The sequence below is a fragment of the Miscanthus floridulus genome, chromosome 16, assembly GCF_019320115.1.
Source record: "Miscanthus floridulus cultivar M001 chromosome 16, ASM1932011v1, whole genome shotgun sequence".
NCBI classification, from domain to species: Eukaryota; Viridiplantae; Streptophyta; class Magnoliopsida; order Poales; family Poaceae; genus Miscanthus; species Miscanthus floridulus.
The window spans coordinates 115,949,366-115,969,790 of record NC_089595.1 but is presented as its reverse complement, the minus strand read 5'-3'; positions in this window follow the sequence as shown (position 1 = coordinate 115,969,790).

Genomic DNA, 20,425 nt, shown 5'->3' with positions numbered 1-20,425 from the left:
AACTCACTTGCACACTTGTTGGGACACTTGTGGAGTTGGCACATTTGAAAAAAAGGTGAAAACCGAGCTTTAAAAGGGTTCCTATGCACCATTGGACTAGACCAGTGAAGGGCATAGGACCATGCACTACGTGTAGCAGCTCGGCAAGACTAGGGTAAGGCATTGGACTAGCAGATGCCTACTCAGTCCGATGGGTAGTAAACCCTAACCAGGGGCGCCTCTGAGTCACTCGAACTGAGAGGTATGGTACAATGGATGTCCTGAGGGCACCATTAGAGTATGCGCTAATACTGTTCCTTAGGGTGGGTCCCCTTGTCAGCTCGTGGGAGATTCGAAGAAGGCATTGGACTGGTCCGATGTGAAGCATCGACTCAATTCGATGGCCAAAAACACTCTTTGGAACCTCTCTAGTGGACATCAGACCGTGCAGGGCATTGGTCCGATGGACATCGGATTGGCGACGTCGGACCATGCGTTGTGCTATCCATTGACGCGGTGAATGGCTAATTTCCTTCACTGGCGTGCGCACGAGCATTGGACCGAGGAGCACGAGTGCATCGGACCATGCACTACGCCCTCATACAACATAGCTCTTAGTCCGATAGGTTGGCATCGACCGGACCGATGCCCCTGCAGAAGGCCCAGCAACCATTTCCAATGGCTAGTCTCAAAGGGGGTGTTATAAATAGAAGGGCACCGGTTGTGGGAGCTCTCTCTTGGCATTATAACTGGTCGAGCACCCTTATGAGCGTGTGAAAACACCTCTCACTCATCTCTTTACCTCGTGCTTTATCCAAATTGAGATTGAGAGAGATCTAGTGCATTTGCTTAGAGTTGTTGCATCTAGTGGCACTAGTTCATCGGTTTGCCTGCAATTTTCTTATTACTCTTGGTGGTTGCCGCTACCTAGACGGCTTGGAAGCAGTTGTGGGTCATTGAGGAAGATTATTGGTGATTGTTCTTTGCCTCCGACCGGTTGATATTGTGAGAGGTTTTGATCTCAACTCGTGGAGTGCAAAGGAATACACTAGTGGAATGTGCGTTGCTAGTTGGAGTAGACTACTTGATTGATTCTTGAGGCACCCAATTTGTGGGTCTAACTTTTTATGCTAGTGAGTGCTTGAATCATCATTTAGGGACTCGCCACAATGTGGACTAAGTTGTTGGCAAACAACCGAACCACGGGGATAAATCATTCTCTATCACTTGCCCTTGTTGGTTTGCTCTCTAATATCTCTTGTATTTACATTCATAGCTTGCTTGTGAGTGGTAGTTTTTGTCTAGCTTGCTAGCCTAGTTTAGTGGTAATTGTAGTTGTAACTAGTGGTAGTTACCTAGTTTAGTAGCTCTCTAGTGTAGTCCTTGGTAGGTGTAGCTTGTGTGTTGTTGTGACATAGACTAGAAACCAAGCTACTAGAATTGTGTAGGGGCTTGCATTGAGTGAAATAGAGCTAGAGAAAGTAGTTGCTAGTAAGGCCTCATATTGTACTAATCAACCTTTGCTCTAGTGTTGGTGTATTTGTAGAGAAATTTTATAGGCTATTCACCCCATCTAGCCATCTAGGTCCTATCAACTATGTCAACATCTGAGATGCTTTCAAAAATTCAAAAATTGAGTTTGAAAATCTACTAGTAACTTAAATCGAATATTTGAGCCTCTAAAATATATTAAATAAAAGTTATCAACTACAAAGTTGTAGATCGTGTCCAGATCTACAACTTTGATATAAAGTTTGTATTCATACGACTTCATATGAAAATGTTATGCTTTTTACATAAGAGCAAGAGAAGCCCAAATGATAGGTGGGTCCCACTACCACAGTCAGCAAAACCACCTAGAAACCACTTTGAGATGGCCAAGGGGGTATTTTTTTGTGGATTTAAAAGTTAAGGTGTGTTTGTTGTTCATCATTGAAATTTGATGGAGTCTTTTAAATTCAGTGACTAATTTGGGGACTTCACTCTTTAACGCATTGACCATCTGAAATTAAGCTTGGAAGGTAATATTGCGTGCATTAATCATAGAGGAGAACTCCAATGCAAACAAGGGAAGGTGATATGCTGCTGCTCCCTGCCCCTCACCGATCAGAGGTTGTACGTGTGGACGATCGGTGGGCATGGTTTGAAGGGTGATCGGCGGCGAGGAGCCAGCGATCGCGAGAGAAGGAAGAAGAGGTGGTGGCTAGGGTTTGACTCCCGGCTCCCTTCGGGAAGCCAGAAACAATATGTTTCTGCTTGCCATCTCAATAATGTTTACAAGTATTTATATGTCTCTCAACTAAAATAGGAAATATTCTAATAAATATTCTAATAATATGACAATTAAGATAAGTATGGGCTTTTAGGGTCCTAGCCACTAGCGGGCTTGTGGCATGAATTGCCCACGCCGGTCATAACATCTCTCCCCGCCTCGGCAAACAGCTCGTCCTCGAGCTGCACATCCGGGTAGAGAGTCTTGAAGTCGTCTAGGTGCTCCCAGGTGGCGTCGTCCTCCGGAAGGCCTTGCCACTTGACGAGGATGCGCCACACGCCGTGACGGAGCTAGGCACGCAGAACCTACGCAGGGGCTGGCAGCAGCCGCCCGTCCTGAACCGGTGGCAGCACGGCCGGTGTTGATGGTGGCGAGCCGGCGTAGTTGTAAGGCTTTAACAGCCCCACATGGTTGATATGCTGCTGCTCCCTGCCCCTCACCGATCGGAGGTTGTACGTGTGGACGATCGGTGGGCGTGGTTTGAAGGGTGATCGGCGGCGAGGAGCCAACGATCGCGAGAGAAGGAAGAAGAGGTGGCGGCTAGGGTTTGACTCCTGGCTCCCTTCGGGAAGCCAGAAACAATATGTTTCTGCTTGCCATCTCAATAATGTTTACAAGTATTTATATGTCTCTCAACTAAAATAGGAAATATTCTAATAAATATTCTAATAATATGGCAATTAAGATAAGTATGGGCTTTTAGGGTCCTAGCCACTAGCGGGCTTGCGGCGTGAATAGCCCACGCCGGTCATAACAGAAGGTGTGGTTGTTCTTCGATAGGTGTGAAGTTAACTAGTTTAAGTTAGTGATGGATAAAAGAAAAAGACTGTCGAGGATGTCATGGAGGCACTATCTAAGTTCTATTGAGATGGAATCAAAGGATAACATCTAACTAGACATCTCACATCTCAACCGATGTTGGCCTTGGCACCAGTGTACTCTGACACTGAACCATCAGAAGCACATACAAACAATAGACCCATAAGGAACACAAGTGAACATTATTAGGCATGACTCAAGGACTTCAAGAGTTACGACTATCTCATGGCTCAAAGACTCAAAGTAGTTCCTCTCGTACAGATAATTCTCATGGCTCAAAGACTCAAAGAAGTTCGTCTACCATCAGCATACAGACATGCTGCCAATATCGAGCAGCTACAACCATGAGAATATAGGAGCTACAACCATCTCAACTTTACAATAGCTACAGGCTTCTAAAGCCTCGATGAATTTCCTCCTTGCCATTCGCAAATAGGCAATTCGCCCCCAATGGGCAGGACATTAGGTCTGTAGAGTGTAGTTTCTTGCTGAGCTATGCACATTGAGCTATGTTGCCCTAGGATCAACCCTTTGCATGTCATCAAGGCCATGTGTGAAGCTACAGTCGGCACCTCATGCACATGAGCCTGCTTTGGACCAATGCTTGTAGAGCACAGTCTTCCAGTCAGTAGGTACCAGCATCTGAGCAGACAAGTTGGGAGGAACGGTCTTAGTGTTGGGGAAGAAGAGTGTGCTAGGTTTGGTGAGAGTGGAGGCGTTGTTGCTAGGCAGATGGTGGGAGAAGCACTTCATCGAGCGACTAAAGAAAGTCGTCACCATCGCTTATCAGGGCATAAGCAGCTAGTGTGGTGGTAGAGGATCCCAGCTATGTCACTTCAGCATGGCGTGTGGGTGTGGCTAGGTGTGGGGTGGTGCTCGGCATGGTGAGTGTGGAAGCCTGTGTTGCTAGGCAGGTGATGGGAGAAGCACTTTGCCGAGGGGCCGAGGAAGTTGTCACCACCCGTTGACTAATGTTTTAAATAGCGGGCTATGATATTTAGCGGTGACCTTCTCCAAAAATTATAAAAAGCTATAGCAGGGCTATAGAAAAAAGCTATTCATTTAGCAGTTTTATAGATAACATGAAATTCATAATGAATTATGCACAAAAATATTTAACTAGACAAAAGTTTTATAAACACAACTACACAAATACATGCAGAATATCTAGGAGAATATGTTTTCAAGTCCATTATGTTAAAACTGGCGGTTCCAAATGAGAGAGAGGGAGATAGACTAAGGTTTTGAACAAGTAGAAATGAGTTGGAGGTGAGGTCCCTTGCCCTCATGCCCTTGGACACTTCTATAGGCAATGGGTATTTACAAGTGGCCCCTTGGTGGGGTTGGATTTCACATGACACTACTCTAGCTACTAGTTGGGCCTTTTCTAGGAGGAGACTTGGCCCATATACCACATGGTCTCCCCCTAACATCACCCTTCAGCAAACATTTTAGCAGGAGGGGCTTCACCAACACTTCAATGACTACAATGACTCACCCACGTCAACACTTCAACGCGAGGGGCCTCAACATCATCTTTGGTGATTGCAATGACTGACCTTTAACACCAACTAGTAGAGGGGATTCTCCAACATCTCTGATGTCAGCACCGATGACATATCTTTCATCGATATCTTTAATGACTACGACAACTTGCTTCCACCAAAACTTTCGGCACGAGGGGCTTCACTGACATCTTCAACATCTACACCAACATCGCCTTCGTCAACATCCTTCGGCATGAGGACCTTCACGAACATCTTTGACATCCACAACGACTTGACTCCGCCAACACTTCAGCATGAGGGGCTTCACCAACATCTTCAGTGACTATATATGATGACTCGCCTCCACCAACACTTCAGCAGGAGGGGCTTCGTTATCATCTTTGGCCACTACAATGATTCAAGAGCTAGGGGAGCATACTAGAGGACCTAACACTCCAAAGGCTGAAGTCTTTTGCCCGACACTCATGAGAGAAGATTTGGAGGCTTCGCTGAAACTTTTGGCTATGACTAGGATGACTACACCCATCGTAAAGAGAAAGGTGTGTCTCTATGTGAAGCCTCAGACAAGAAGGTCTCGAAGGTGAAGATCCACACACCAAGAAGGTCCTAGAGACTTGTTGGCGGTCACTAACGATCAAATCTAACCACCAATTACTATCCAAAATAAGAGAAATTAAGCAAACTTATACACATATGCTTTTACTTTGACATAGTTCCACTTGTATTAGAAAAAACATGTTTTGTAGGACACACATTTTTGATTACATGTTTAGCTTTTAGTTAGTAGTTTGTGAGCAAGGCAAGAGCTATCAAGGAGGGCTTGGCTCCTTGGAAGAAAACAATATAGCAATACATATGAACTAGACTATAGTCCTCATGTTATAATCATGATATATGAACTAGAATATAGTTTGCGTGTTATGATATTAACATGTAGAACTTTATGCTTAATCATTCATATAACTTATATGAGTAGAATTAGAACAAAGTTGAGGTGGCGGTTCATCATGCCTTCGGATGTGCCCAAGTCTTTTACCTATCGATCCATAGGGTCGGGGACCTAGGGGATTTGGGTAGTTTTCTGTATACACAAGCATGGTGCTTGGGTATGGAGAGATAGGTGAATACATTTTCTACTCTCCTGGTTGATGGGTAGGCAGGCAGGTGGTGATAGCCATATCCATCCCTTGTAATCCCCCACGTTTCGGGTAGGGTGTAGGAGTCTAAATTGTCATATGAGGTTGCTGGCAGACCAGTACTCAGTGGCCTCCCAACCTATCTTACACTTAGCTCTAGTTCTAATCATGTAATTTGTATGATCATCAACTGTTCTTTGCACGTCTATATTAGAACATGCATGCTCTACTTAGGAACATTCTTTTATTCTTTGTTTTTCTTTTATCCTTGAGGTTGGCCTAGATGTGTGTCCACTATCCTAAAAATATTATTTTTACCCCTATCATGAACTATGGTCCACTATGCAAGTATGTAATCTTGTTCATGCTCATGCTAGACTCTTACACCTTGCCCTCCTTTAGGAAAATATAAATAACGATACCCTGAATACTTCCAGGTGAAATGCTACAACGATAGATCCATGCACTTGTGGATATTTTCTGTAAACATTAAGAACTATTGTAGTTGGTGTTTCTTGGCAGGTGTCACTAAGGTTAACTCAATCTTAGTGATGGTGTTAAGAAATACCAACAAGGCATTTCTGGCAGCCATTGCTAAGGATGGACTTAAAACCTCCACACTTGGTGATTACGCTAAGAAATGCTAACAAGCATTTCTGGCGTCGCTGCTAGGGAGGGCATAGGTTAAAGAATCTAGTAGGACATGATCACTGGGCACATGCATGTAATGGTAGCCATAGTTTATGTAGGCTTAACTCTACTTTTTTCTTCCTATTGTGGATGAAAACAAGGATAGTGTATGACTGGTTACAACCTATCAAAAAACTACACCGATAATCCAGAGGTGCTCCTAAGGAAGAACAGGTCCCATACTGCTTCTTCCTCAGCTACTCTACCAGCAGTTGAGCTAGTCACCCCCGCACCATACGCTACTACCGCTATGGCCAAGACACTCTACTGACTACCCACCCCCACTGTTTCCAACTGTGCCCATTAGGTCCGCTGTCAACACGAGAGCTAGAAACTTTGAGCTACGCACTGGCCTGATCATAATGGTGCAGGCGAACCAATTATGTGGTTTGCCTAGTGAGGACGCAAACTGTGCACTTGCAGCACTTCCTAGAGCTGTGCGACACTATCATCATCAAAGACGTCGCACAAGATAGCATCAGGCTCTGTCTGTTTCCCTTCTCCCTTGCGGGGAAGGCGAAACAGTGGTTCTACAAAGAAAAGGAAGCTGTCAACAAGTGGGACAAATGTTCTGTGTCGTTCCTTGCAAAATTTTTCCCCATGGGCAAAACCAATGCCCTGAGGATGAAAATTTCAAACTTCCAGCAGACTTCAATGGAATCTATCCCTAGGCATGGGAGAGGCTTCAAGACTACATCCAAGCCTACCCACACCACGGAATGGAAACTGGCTCATGCTCCAGAACTTCTATGAGGGGCTTATGCCCATGTCAAAGGGGCACATGAATGCCGCTGCTAGAGGAGCGTTCCTTTCCCTGACCATCGATGGAGCTACGACTCTCATCGAAAAGATGGTGGCCAATCAAAGCTCGGGGGAGGAACGAAAACCACAAAAAGGCATGCATACCGTAAAGGTGGCGGATATGCTTGCCGCAAAAAATGGATCTGTTATTAAAAAGACTAGACGATGTGCCGTTGAAAAGGAAGCGATGAAGGGCACTGTCAAGGCCATGGACTCGCAAATGACTTGCGAGGTCTGTGGGGAAGTTGTACACTCAGGGAATGACTACCCCGAGACTCGTGAAGAAGCATCATACATCAACAATGGGTTCCGACAAGGTAACAATAACGGGTGGAACAATCAGTTCCGCCCGCAAAAAATCCTGAGGCAACCTAAGAATTCGCCTAAGTTTGTTCATGCACCTAAAGAGAAATAAAGGAGGAGAAGTCTTGCCGACAGACTATAAATGTCGAGCCCTTGCCGAAGGTAAATCAGTAGTTATCTTTTAAAAATTCTAAAATTCAAAATTCAAAATTTGCTTCAAAATAAACTTTTCAGAAAAATAAAATAAAAATCATTTTCTGATAGTATAGATTTTTTTGTTATCGTTTCTCATTTTTAAAAACTTTTTTGAAAATTGAAAATATAATAAAAGTTTTGAGGAAAATCAATTTCGGGAGCAAAATTTGGAAACAGAGGAGAGCACCAACGTTCACAAGTTTGAAATGGCCGTTGGTTGCTACTGGCCAAAGGGGGCAGCAGCGGGCCCACCTCTGGTGCAGGCGCACCCTGCTAGGCGCCGCCGCTGCCGCTGCTTCTCCAATGGCTCCTAGCCGTTGCACCCATCCCCTCTCGGCCGGTGCTCTGCTCTATAAATCTCGAGAGCTTGGGTCTGAGCCCTCACTCACTCTCCACTCTCCATTTTCACTCCCTATCACTCTCACTTGCTCCACCACTTGCAAAATTATTTTCCACAAAGCTCAAGTGCAAGGAAACTCTACATAAATTTCCTAAGCTCATCACCACCAAGCCAAGCTTGTGGGTTGTTTGATTTATTTTCACTAACGTAACCCCGTTTGCGAGTTTGTGTTGTTGTCTTTTTCGCCATGGGCAAGTTCGGGAGGATGCTCACTGGCGCTAAGGTTAACTCAATCTTAGTGATGGTGTTAAGAAATACCAACAAGCATTTCTAGCGTCGTTGCCGAGGATGGACTTAAACCCCCTCACACACACACTTGTGATTGCGCTAAGAAATGCCAACAAAGACGAAGATCTACGCAACAAGAAGGTCACAGAGGCAAAGATCTGAACACCAAGGTCCCAGAGATGAAGATCTATGTAAGGAGGTCCTAGAGGAAAAGACCTACACATCTAAAAGGATCTAGATGGCTAGAGGGTGAACAACCTATAAAAATTTCTCCAAAATAGAATTTCACTAGAGCAAAGTGTTAGAGAACAAAAGGTGTCCCTAATAGCAACTACAAGCACTAGCTCTAGTTCAATTCAAGCAAGCCCCTATTGGTATTTATTAACGCAAATAGAATATGAAGGATTCCACAAGCGCACAAAATACCATTGTAGCATTTTACCGAGAGTATTCTAGGTATCGTTATTTATATTTTACCACAGGGAAACAATGGAGTAAAGACTTATTGAGTAATAAAAGAATATTTATCGGTCAACATACCAGCATGGCTAGAGTATGGGTAATATGTAATGATAGGAATAAAGCATGATGACACTCATGGGATATATCACTAAGATAATATAAACTAGTCAACTCGAAAGAACAATGGGTGAGGTAGATTCCTATGATATTCTTATTATATGGTCAAAGTATATACACACCCAACTATAGCTAAGACTAACTCTACTCTTGTGCACTTCGGGGTGCCACTTAGACAATAGAGCATCACGAAGGATAACTCTATTGACGCGACTACAGTCCTATAATTTAAGAGCCTACTCAATTCGGTATGGACTACAAAGGACAGATAGGGCTATCGCCTCCCGCTACTACCACACAACCAGGGAACAGGATGTACTCACAGGCAGAGCATCGTATAAGCACCATGCTTACACGAAGCTCAGCTACTTAGCCTAACTGGTAAACTAGCAAGCTAAGCGCTCTATGAACCCACACACAAAAGTAATGATAACCTTAATAAAGCAAGATATATATTCAAAGTAAGCATAGCCATGTAGATAAGAATATGATAAATTGATAATAAGTCTTACAAGATGTAGAAGTGAAGATACAAGGCTTTGCCGAGCCTCCAAGACTAGATCCGGAACTTGAGCTTGAGCCCAACTCGACCCTCACTCTTGAGGTACTAATCTACTACATTGGAAAGTTCTAGACCTATTCCTCCAGGTGTGTATTTATCTGAATGAGGGATATGAATCAGGGTTTCCAAGATGTCTCTAGGGAGGGGGGTACAGGGCTATATATATAGGGGGTAGCATCAATTCTGGACCCTCGAATCAAACTAACTTGAATAAACAGCGTAGATGCGATCTTTAAGGCAGTGGAGAACCGACATAGCGAGACGGAGGCTGATAGGTGACCCCACAGGCCGGCCGGCTTACAGGTGGAGCCGACCAGCCCCACCTGGAAGCCTCTCGCAGTCTTCTTCGGTGTGGTGTCCTCTGGTGTCCTCTAGAACCTTCGGGAGTTGTTTATGCCGTGGTTAAGCATGATTAAGTCTGACGTTTGGGTCTACCTTGACGGTTTTCTGGATAAACCCTGCTGAAAACACAGATTCACCAAAACTTATAGAATTTATTAGTTTAAACCCCTAAACCTATATTGGTGGTCATTTTTATGCATTTATAAAAGTTATGTTGATGGTTTATGATTGATATTAATGACCGTCAACAAGCTCCCCTACACTTAACCTTTGCTTGCCCTTGAGCAAAGCTAAACTCAGCAATGGATCAGGAGTTGCTACAATGCTTTCACTCAAAAGTACACATGCGTTCAATAAAAAATTCTCCTTCGGATTAGAATAAACTGATCTGACTTTCAAACTTACCCATATTATCTTCAACCATGGGGCTTCTTAGCCTTTACTTGGGTCTTGAGCAATTTAAAGACAGAACAATCAAATCAAACACTATGTCTCAAGTTCTTTGTTCAACCATTGTTCTAGAGTTTTTTTATAAGTTTTCAAAATAAAACTCAGAGATTACATTGTATGACACTCTCAAGTCTCTCAATATATTTGGTATTTGTGGATCCTCACCAAGACATAACTTGTTGTTGCCTTTTTTTCCTACCACTAAGGCTTTATGTGGAGTTCATAGGTAGGGAGAAAGCTAGAGCATACTTACATCGCATATAATGTAAAGTCAAACAACGGATCCAAAGAGAGTTGAGTCATACAATCAAATCAAGATGTGCATGTGTGTGGATATATAAATGGTGGCTAACCTAATTCTACTATGCCCCTTGAAAACTTATCTCTCTTTTGAAACTTGGAAACATTTGCTAGAGAACAGGGGCTATCTTATTCATCTCTTTTCTTCTCTTTTTTTAGGCGGTCATCTGAGTACCCATTGTTTTAGATATCTCGGACACTTGTCCATTTTTTCATCTCTCTTCTTGTCGGTGTTTTGTAACCAGACTAGTAAACTTAATCGATTGTCGTGCTGCTCTAGGAAGATGATGGTAGCATACAATGGACACGAAGATTTATACTGGTTCAGGCCAGAGCCCTACGTCTAGTCTTAGAGATGATCGAGTACGTGTTTTCACTTGAATGTTCTGAATTTCTTACAATGGGGGTGCAAGAAAGGTGGAAGACATGAAAGGACCTATGCTAGGTGAAGGGCTACCCGAAGAGAAGCTCTAGGAGCCCTACTACAATGGTAAATGAATGGAATGGTAGAGGATTTGGAATGTCCAGAGAGGGTGCCCTGGTTGCCCTTATATAGAGTTCGGGGCCAGAGCGCATACAAAGTAGGAGGTTCTCCCAACCGAAGGGTCGAGAGCCTAAGGGAGGGCCTAGCTAACTTAGCTTGCAAGCTACGCCGTCTTCTGGTGAATGTCGAGTCATGGCTATTGTCATGGTCTTTTGGCCATGTTGCGGTAGGTTGTGATGTGGCGCTACTGTGTCAGCCACGGCGACACTGTAGCCTCGATGATAGTTTGTTAGTCGTCCTATGCAATGTGGTATCCATTGTGGCCTTCATCATCGTCTTCTGGTTCCTAGGGGTGTCATACCTGAAGTAGGTAGCTGCCCTGGGTCACCGTTTTCTTAGTCGCTTCGTGGGGCCGAGGGCCACGACCCTGATCATGGGGGTCGGAGCGCTCTGCCGATCTAGATGGCCTTTTCTTCGAGCCCCTAATCGTGGATCCCCATCCCGTAGTGGGTGGGATTGCACAAGCGTCTAGTCAGTCCATATTTGGACCGAGGGTATCGTACCCGTTGCTACCATGGTGCGGTGTTGTCTTGTCAGTGTGGTATGGCATAGGGATGGTGTCTGACCGGGCTGAGGTGACTGATGTCGCCTCGGTCCTTGCAGGGTCAGTGTGGCATGCTTACTCTCATCAGAGCAGGCGTGCCTGGCTACGCTCGACCTCCCCTCATCCCTTCCGGGGGTCATGATGGGGAGAGGTCATGCCTCTTGCGAGTGTCGTGTGACAAAGGCGGGTGGAAGGGGTCGGGACTAACCCCATCTTTAGCGCCTGGCCTACTCTGCTTGGCCTCGGTTGCTCAGGCTTTTGTTAGCTACTGTGTTGTGGGTCACGGCCTGCTAACTAATCGGTGCCTTAAGACACCCGGGGTTACAACCCTGACACTTCTTTTTTTCTTTTTTTATATGAATAACTTTTGCATAGCTCATGCCTCTACTCTGCAACAAAACTTTTGAGAGATAGCAACAAGAACTTTGGAGCATTTATTTGGTGGATGAAAAAACCTATCAAACATATTTTTCGTGTTCATTACCAGTGTAGGAGTAAAATATTTTTTGGGTGGATCTAAATGGAAAGCATATTTTTGTGCCTACCCCTAGTGTAGGAGTAGTGCATATTTGGGTGGTGTGTACGTGATCTTGATTTTAACAGCATGACAAATCTCTCATAAGGGTCAACAAAGCTTGACAAACCTCAATGCAAAATCAAGCAGCATATATGTGAAAGTTTTCCTAGCCTAAATAACATGTATGGCTTTGGTAGGAATTCGAACTTTGTCATACAGGAACTCATCATGTAGCATTTTTTAGTTTTTCAAAAGATAAATCTCTTGAATTTTAGTATTACTTGGAACAAGATAAACAGCAGCTCAGACCTTCTCATATCATATCCGTCAATTACCTAGACTTAGATCAAGCATATGCTACTCACGAGTTTCAAGTTTAGAGTAAATCCTTATATCAAAACAATCTTATCCAAAACTCAGGAGAATTCAAGGCTAAAAACTAGGTACTTTAAAGGAATTACAACAGAGCAACTATTTATCATTTCCATTTTCAGAGATTATGTAGAGAGTCCCTATTTATTTATTCAGCTCTTAACCAGAAATTAAAGCAAACTAGACACACTTTTTTTTAATTTTGTTTTTATTTTTAGATCACACATTATTATGGTAACTATATATACTTACTATAAGGATAACTATTTATTTTATTTTTAGTTATTTATCTTTTTTATAAAGGAAACCTAAAAATAATAAAACAAAAGGGAAAGAAATACTTAGCTCGATATAATGGGGTGCCTCTCCCCCAAGCTTGTTGTTGTCATGGTTCTCAATGCGGTGGTCGGATGTGGAGATGCTGGAACAGAGCCTCCCAATTTTGATTTTGTTGTTGCTGTTGTTGCTGGAGGCTGGCCTCCTCTTGTCCCATGCTTACCTTGGTTGAATCTTGAAGATGAGGATTCTTGAGGTGGTGCCTCCAGTAGTGGCACTTCCAATGGTGATGTCGCCCTCTTCTACCAAACCCGTATTGCTTTTGAATTTGATTTAGGTTTGACGTGCGCATCCTTTCTTGACTTGTCCTCCTCCTTGTTCAACATTTTAGTAGTAGAAGATGGTGACATCTTGAGTGCATCATTATTGTTGGTTCAAAACTTTCACTTGTAGAATTTGAGGGATCGATTCCCCCACACTTTGCTCAAAGTGTGTTCTGCTCATGAAGACAAGGTAGAGATCAAGTGCATGGGCTCTATTGGTGGAAAAACATCAACAAAACCAAAACTATATTTTTTCTCTAGCCTTAGGCACATCGAATCATGTTACCGTTGATGTTATGTGCATTCATTCTTACAACATGGGTGATAAGATCAGAAGGATGAGTATTAATATGGCATTTGAATACATTTATCAAAAAGAGTGGAGTTGTTTAACCTATGGAAGGACTGTCTATAATGTATCAAACCTTACATCATTATGACTATCTTCCAAGGATAAGATATGCAATATTTTAGCTCATTTGGTTAAGACTATGAGATCAAGAAAGTGGTGCTATGAACATGCTTAAGGAACAAGACATGTTGAGTTAATTAGGTTGAATCAAGCAAAGTTGTAACTCAAACATGTTTGTTTCTTCATTTGTGTAAATAGCAAGATCTAAGGGAAGCTTTTTAAATAATGACCACTTACCTTATGATGTTACCTTCTTCACTGAAGTGTGATGATGTGGCAGAACCGCCCGAAATAACACGCTTTTGGAGACGCTCGTCTTCCACTAGACACTAATCACCCCGAAAGTTAGCTACATCGGACAGTTCCGTCGAGCACACCCCACGGAAGAACTCGAAATAATCCACGTTTTACATCCAGAACCCAATAATGAGTACGAGCTTACAATACTTAGTCAATTTCATACAACAAGAGTTCTTGGAAATTATTTATTATAATACTAGAGTTCAGAGTGCGATAATTAAACAACGGAATTTAAAATAACATCTAGCGGAAACGATACAAGGATCCGCCTGTGCCCACCAGAAGAATCATCCACACAAGAGCTACTCCTCAAGCTGCACCTGTAATAGGGTAAAATAAACCCTAAGTACGCAATGTACTCACAAGACTTACCCGACTAGTAGGAATAGTTTCCTGACTCCAAGGGGTATGATAGGCAATATGGGTTTGCTATTTTCTTTTTGTTTGCGAAAAAGCATTACTAGAAGTACGTCCTTAAGATCAAGTTTAATTAGCAGTCATGATTACTTTCATGAACTAACCATTCTAGGTAAGCACTTTGTTCTACTTTCGAGCAAGGGTTGAGCAATCAGAACTATTTCACCATCTTTCATCTTCCAGTTCTTACTACGGTGCTATACCATAGCTAAGTCGTACTTGTCTCATAGAAACGGTGCATTCACAAACCAATGTATCATAGCTAGGTACCCCTAAAACACATGCCCCGTTTGTATCCCTAGGCACAAACAAGACCAACCCATTCCACTCCTGTCACAGGGTCCAGGTCCCTGTCCAAACTTGGACTCTAAGCCCCCACACTTGAGACCCGATCTCAATATGGTGCTTAGACCTCCACCTTTCCCTGCCTCCAATCAGTCAGGTTCAAAAAGAGCCGAAACCCACGACAAAAGCGTAATGAGCCTTCCCGCTCCCATAAGTAAGTATGTGCTCAGGATAATAAGTCTATGACCTGACTACCATTCACAGCAACGGACGGTCCTCAATCGACATGGACAGGGAAAAATAGTGTAACCAAGCTAAGCCCCCGTGGCCATGGGACACAACTCATCACACCCACCATAACCCATACTATATCCCTGCCCGATCTCCATTTTCCTTTCATTATTTTTATCATGAGAGTAATTATAATAATCACCTTTCCTGAGTAACGGCAGGTTACTCACGCTACCGAAAACCTAAGCATAGTAGCTACTCGAACTTGCACTAGTAAGACTCATAGGACAGATATATCTATGCATGTGGTTTCCATAAAATTACTGTAACGTAAATGCACATCACAAATATATATTCAGTGATTATAAAAAAATAAGGGTTATGCATCGGGGCTTGCCTTGGGTAGGCGCGGTGTTAGCTGAGTCAGTTGTCGGTGGCTCTGAGACCTCCTACATGAGAATATCCTCCTCATATTCCTCGATGATCTCCTTGAACTCACGATCGTTTGTGGTCTCTATCTCCACTAACTTGTTCTCTACATGCATGTGATGATGATGCAACACTTAGCATTTAGGCAACAACAACTCTTAAAATAAGAATACGCATACTAAGCTACTAAGCTAGCTCTAATGACTAAGGTACTAAGCTAACTACAATCCTCATCAAGCAAAGTGTTGGGTTCAACTAACAAACCCTTAGCTTGGCAATTTAAGGATACATCTTTATTTCTACTAGTGATTTAATCTATATTGAAATAAAGAGCATTTAACTACCCTAATGCTTAGTCTATTCTAAAGCTTAAAAAATTACAGTGAACACATAATAATACAATGAAACTGCTATAAAATTTTCATGATCAAAACTATCACCAATTCACCACAAAAATTCCTACAATAATCAACTTAATAATATTAAGCATTCTCATACTATTTAATAGCTACTAGTGTCCACATAGATAAACATAAACTAAATATACCAATAGATACATCACAATTTTAGGAACCTAAAAAAATTGTTTCACAATTTTTGGACACCTACATGATTTTATATTAATGACCAAAGATCAGCTCAGAAATTAAATTAGAAAACATTTATAATTCCTTAGGAAAATGAAAAGTGAATATCCCACGTGGCCCACACGCGTGGCCCACGCGACACAACGCGCGCGCGCAGCAGCCCGCTTCTGCGGCCCACGAGAGGCCAGCCCACACGCAAGGCGCCCGCACGCTGGCGCTTTATGCACAAGAGGCCTCGAACTTCTTCTAAATCACAACTAAGTACTAACACTATTTTTTCCTCTCACAGGCCTTCTCACTTAACCCTCCGACCTTTGCCTAATTCACCCGCATGCACCCCTAGTGACACGGCACGACCGCGTCGTCTACCAGAGGCTTGTGCTGGCCCATTGATCGGGCCTACCATCAACTATGGTCCAACTGCCTACACCAAGCAGCAACGCGGGGCGGCAGGACACGCTGGAGCGAGCTACAGCGACGCGTGACTGTCTGCGACGGTGGCGCACCCGCTCGGTGAGCTACGGACCTAATTGGCTAGCGAGTGAGCATTAGGAGACTATCATGGACCAGGAAGAGGTGATGGTTGGGGTGGAGGATGGCGAAGAAGGGGTGGCCATGTTCGGCTGAGCCGTGCGGCGGCGCACCACGGTGGCACGGTTGAGTCAGCAGCGACGGGGAGGCGGTAGCAGTTCCTTTAGCATGCGCAAGGTGGAGAGGGAGGCAAGGTGAAGCTAGTAGTGTAGGTGAATTGGTTCGGTGTGGCGGTAGGAGGGCTGCCATTGGCACCTACCGATCATGGCCTTATCGGCCCGGTGGCGGGGAAAGCTCCAAATTGGAGCTTGGCAGTGTGTGCTTCATGGCTGGGTGGGGTTGGGCAGCTAGAAAACTCACTGCCGAGGCCGTAGACGGGTGGAATTGATTAGAGATGACCTCTCACTGTCTAACGTGCTGGCATGGCTCCGACGGTGGCAGTAGAGGGAAAGAGGGACGTGTCTAAGCTTTGGCTGTCCTCACCTTGGCAGCTAGCGGTCAGTCGGACTCGCGACCGTGCCTGCACACTCGCTACGCGACACGCGACCAGACCATGTATGCACATAGGGAGGCAAGTGGGGGCGCGGTGACAGCGCGAGCATAGCTGAGACAGCCTATGTGCCCACGGTGGCAGAGCAAGCGGCAGTTGCGTAGCACGACATCGCGGTGGCGTCGGTAGCGGCAACGCAAGGCAGGATAGCAGTGCGCGGACACGACAATGAGGTGATGGCGCCAGCAGTGGCTTCGTTGTGGCGTGGGGCGAGGCACAGCTAGGCCAGAGGCAGCCACACGCGGCAGCATGCGCACACGCGACCAGTGCGGTGACACCGAGCGCCCAAGCTTGGTGACCGCATCCACCCAGCGAGCTAGCCCGAGAACGTGTCATGCACGCATTTTAAAGCACCCATAACAACTAAACGGTTGCTTTAGGAACCAAACCATCTTCACCATGCTCAAGATGGCATGTGAGGCTACCAACCCGAGCTAAAACACGACACCACCTCCTAACTCGATTTCACAAAATAATTCGCCAAACATTGCATTGTCTTGTTGTTTATAAACTTGAAAATATTCTAAGTCTTTGAGCTGAACTTGATTCCAAGTTGCATTTCTAGGCTATTAGAAATATTGGCTAGCAATGTTATTTTTTCACGACAAGTATTTCATTGTTATCTACAAAGTTCATATTCCAAACTTTATTTAAGTGCTACATATATGTTCTATAGTATTTTTTGTTCAATAAAAATTAGTTTTAAACCCTACTTGATACATATGAGTTATGGAATAGCTTCTCATTTAATATTTTTATTGATCATCTTAAGTTACAAAAATGTTATCTACATATTCCATCACATGCATTATCACATAAACATGATGCTCATGACATGATTTGGTAATTTGTTTAGGGCGTAACACCAAGGGTGTTATAGATGACACCCTGTGATGAAGGGTAGATGACTTGTGTGGAGATCTTTTCTTCCTGCTTGAAGCTTTCCTTGCTTGAGCTATTCATGAGCATCTTGTCTCCTATGTTGCACTCCTTCTTTCTCATCCTTTTATCATGCCATCCTTTTGTCCTTTCTTTGGTGGATCTTGGCATTGTGTTGGACCTTCTGCTCTACTCTTTGTTTCTTCTCTAAAAAGGATTAGTGGACAACACATACCCAAAGAAATATACAAATGATTCAAACCAAGGATAGAGTTGTCATAGAGCTGAAGGTCATCTTCTATGCTATAACAGAGTTGGTTTTAGCATTTCAGATAGCATAAAATCTTTATCCCATGTTTTAAATAATGTGCCTTATTGTTCACCACTACTTCAAATGTTCAACAAGGTTAAGGCAAAGATGTGTGAGATTGTTTTGAAGAATACTTCAAACCTTGATTTGTTTCTACAAAGGATCTCCTAACATTCCTAACTGAATACAAGTATGTTTTGATCCAATGATTATGTTCGAATAATATTCCAAGATATACTTATAACAGAACAAGGAAGCTTGAAAGACTCAAGAGATTTATTCAAGTAGAAACAAGAATATGTATGATGACTCAAAGGAACATGATTATTTAAATTTTTACTTGTTAGAGATTTAGAAAGTCAAGCTCATCATAAAGGTAGGGATGACCAAGACAACCTGGTAACATGAATGAGATGTTTTGAAGAACTCCATCGCCCATACTTGAATTTTGCAAAATGCAGAATCAAGTTTGGATCATAGAATTCTCCTGTGAATGTGATTTTATGTTGCATAATGCTTGATAGGATATACCTTGTGGTTTCCTTAATTTTATTGAAATGATTAGTGACAAACATACCTGAAGGAAGCTTATCCGATTTACCTGTGAGAGCTCATAGTCCGTTGAGCAGGACCTTTCCTTGTATTAAGCTTTTCTTTGTACCATTCGAACAGTTGTATGTCTTCTCCCATCAACCCTTCTTGATTTTTTGTTGATTCTTGGTTGATGAGTTGGGGTTCATTGGAGATACAAACTCAAGTTTCTCCATAATTGTCACTACACCACGACACACATTTGCCTACACTTATCTGTTGGTAAATGATTGGTTTTGACAACACACTATGTGTTGGTAATTGTACAACCTTTTTAAAGTCACGTAAACTGTCGGCAATGATGTAGTATGGCTACAGGTTAACTATCGGCATTTCTCTTAGGACAATGAAACTACCAGCAAATGTTTTTAGACAGAATAAGTGTCAGCGTTTCCTAAACAAGCCAACTATCTAAGTATCGGCGAAAGGATATACGGTCTTGCCCAGATTTCGGTTTTAGATCTTTTCACCGTATGCACGCGTGGAGTCATAGCCTTTTGGGACGGAGTCTATAGCCCATGCAAAGGGAAACCCAATCCAACCCTACTCTCTCTCTCTGCTGCCCCTCGCGTACCGCTACCTCCCACGACAGTGTCCACCGCCGCCTCCCCCGCCAGCGCCAGCGCCAGCGCCCGTGGCCGCCACCTCCCATGCCAGTGCACACCGCCTCTGCCTCCCACACCAGCTCCCACTATCGCCGCCCTGCATAGCACCGCCACCTGCCAGAACCCTAACCACGCTAGCCCCTACCGGCTGCCCCCACGCCAAGCCCTTCTGCACTGGTGAAGAAAGCTGCATTCGTGGCCACCCACCGAGGAGGGGTGCATGGATCCGCCGACTACAGCTGCATCTCTAGGGAGGGGCGCATAGATCTAGCCTCTTGGTCCTCGACGGCTTTCACATTTGAATGCGGTCGACCACCTGCTCAAAACTCTTTCCTCTCGGTCGATTCGGTCAGCTTCTCTTCCACTTATCTCGATCTCCATTTTCCATCCCTCGGTCTACTGTCTTCTTAATCATGATTTGGTTTTTAGACGTGTGTAGTGTGGTGCTTGAGGGGTGATGATTAGGAGGGTGGGGCTCACTGCGGCGGTGGTTGCTCACAGCAAGAACACACAGATTCCATTCAAAGAAAATTGAGAAAGAAGGTTAAATTCATTTCTTTTTAATTTCTGTTTACATTTGTATCTAATTATTAACTGATTTCTACTTGAATTTGTATTTAAGATTTTATATGTATAAACTACTAAAAAGTCTGGGTACAAAACCAGAATTAGAAAAATCTTTGATCTTTGAAGGTTATGAGGAACATCTATACTCAATTCATATGCACAGCTGTACTAATGTTCAACAGACATTTTCTGGAAGTTACTAATTATGTTTAAATTCAATTTTGTGATGAGCAGAAACTATTCATATTTGTTTTGACTGTCAAGAAACTATTCATGTTTAATTGTGGTGAATTTGAGTCTTCTGTGTATACGTCTGGGCAGTAGAGAATTGGTGATTAATTATTATCTATTTATGAACACTAACGATTTGTGCATGTGTTAGGAACTTAGGAGGAACACCTATACTCAAGTCAAAATGTGTGTGTGTTAATTTCTATGCGTAGGATCTGTTAATTTATAACTTATTGCAGAGTGGTTGGCTGTTTAGCAATGTTGATTTTAGAAGCACTGAAAAAATAATAAGGCTCCATCACAAATGGAACTAGCAGAAACTCATATGGGCACCTGATCATTTCGACTCTACCAACCTGA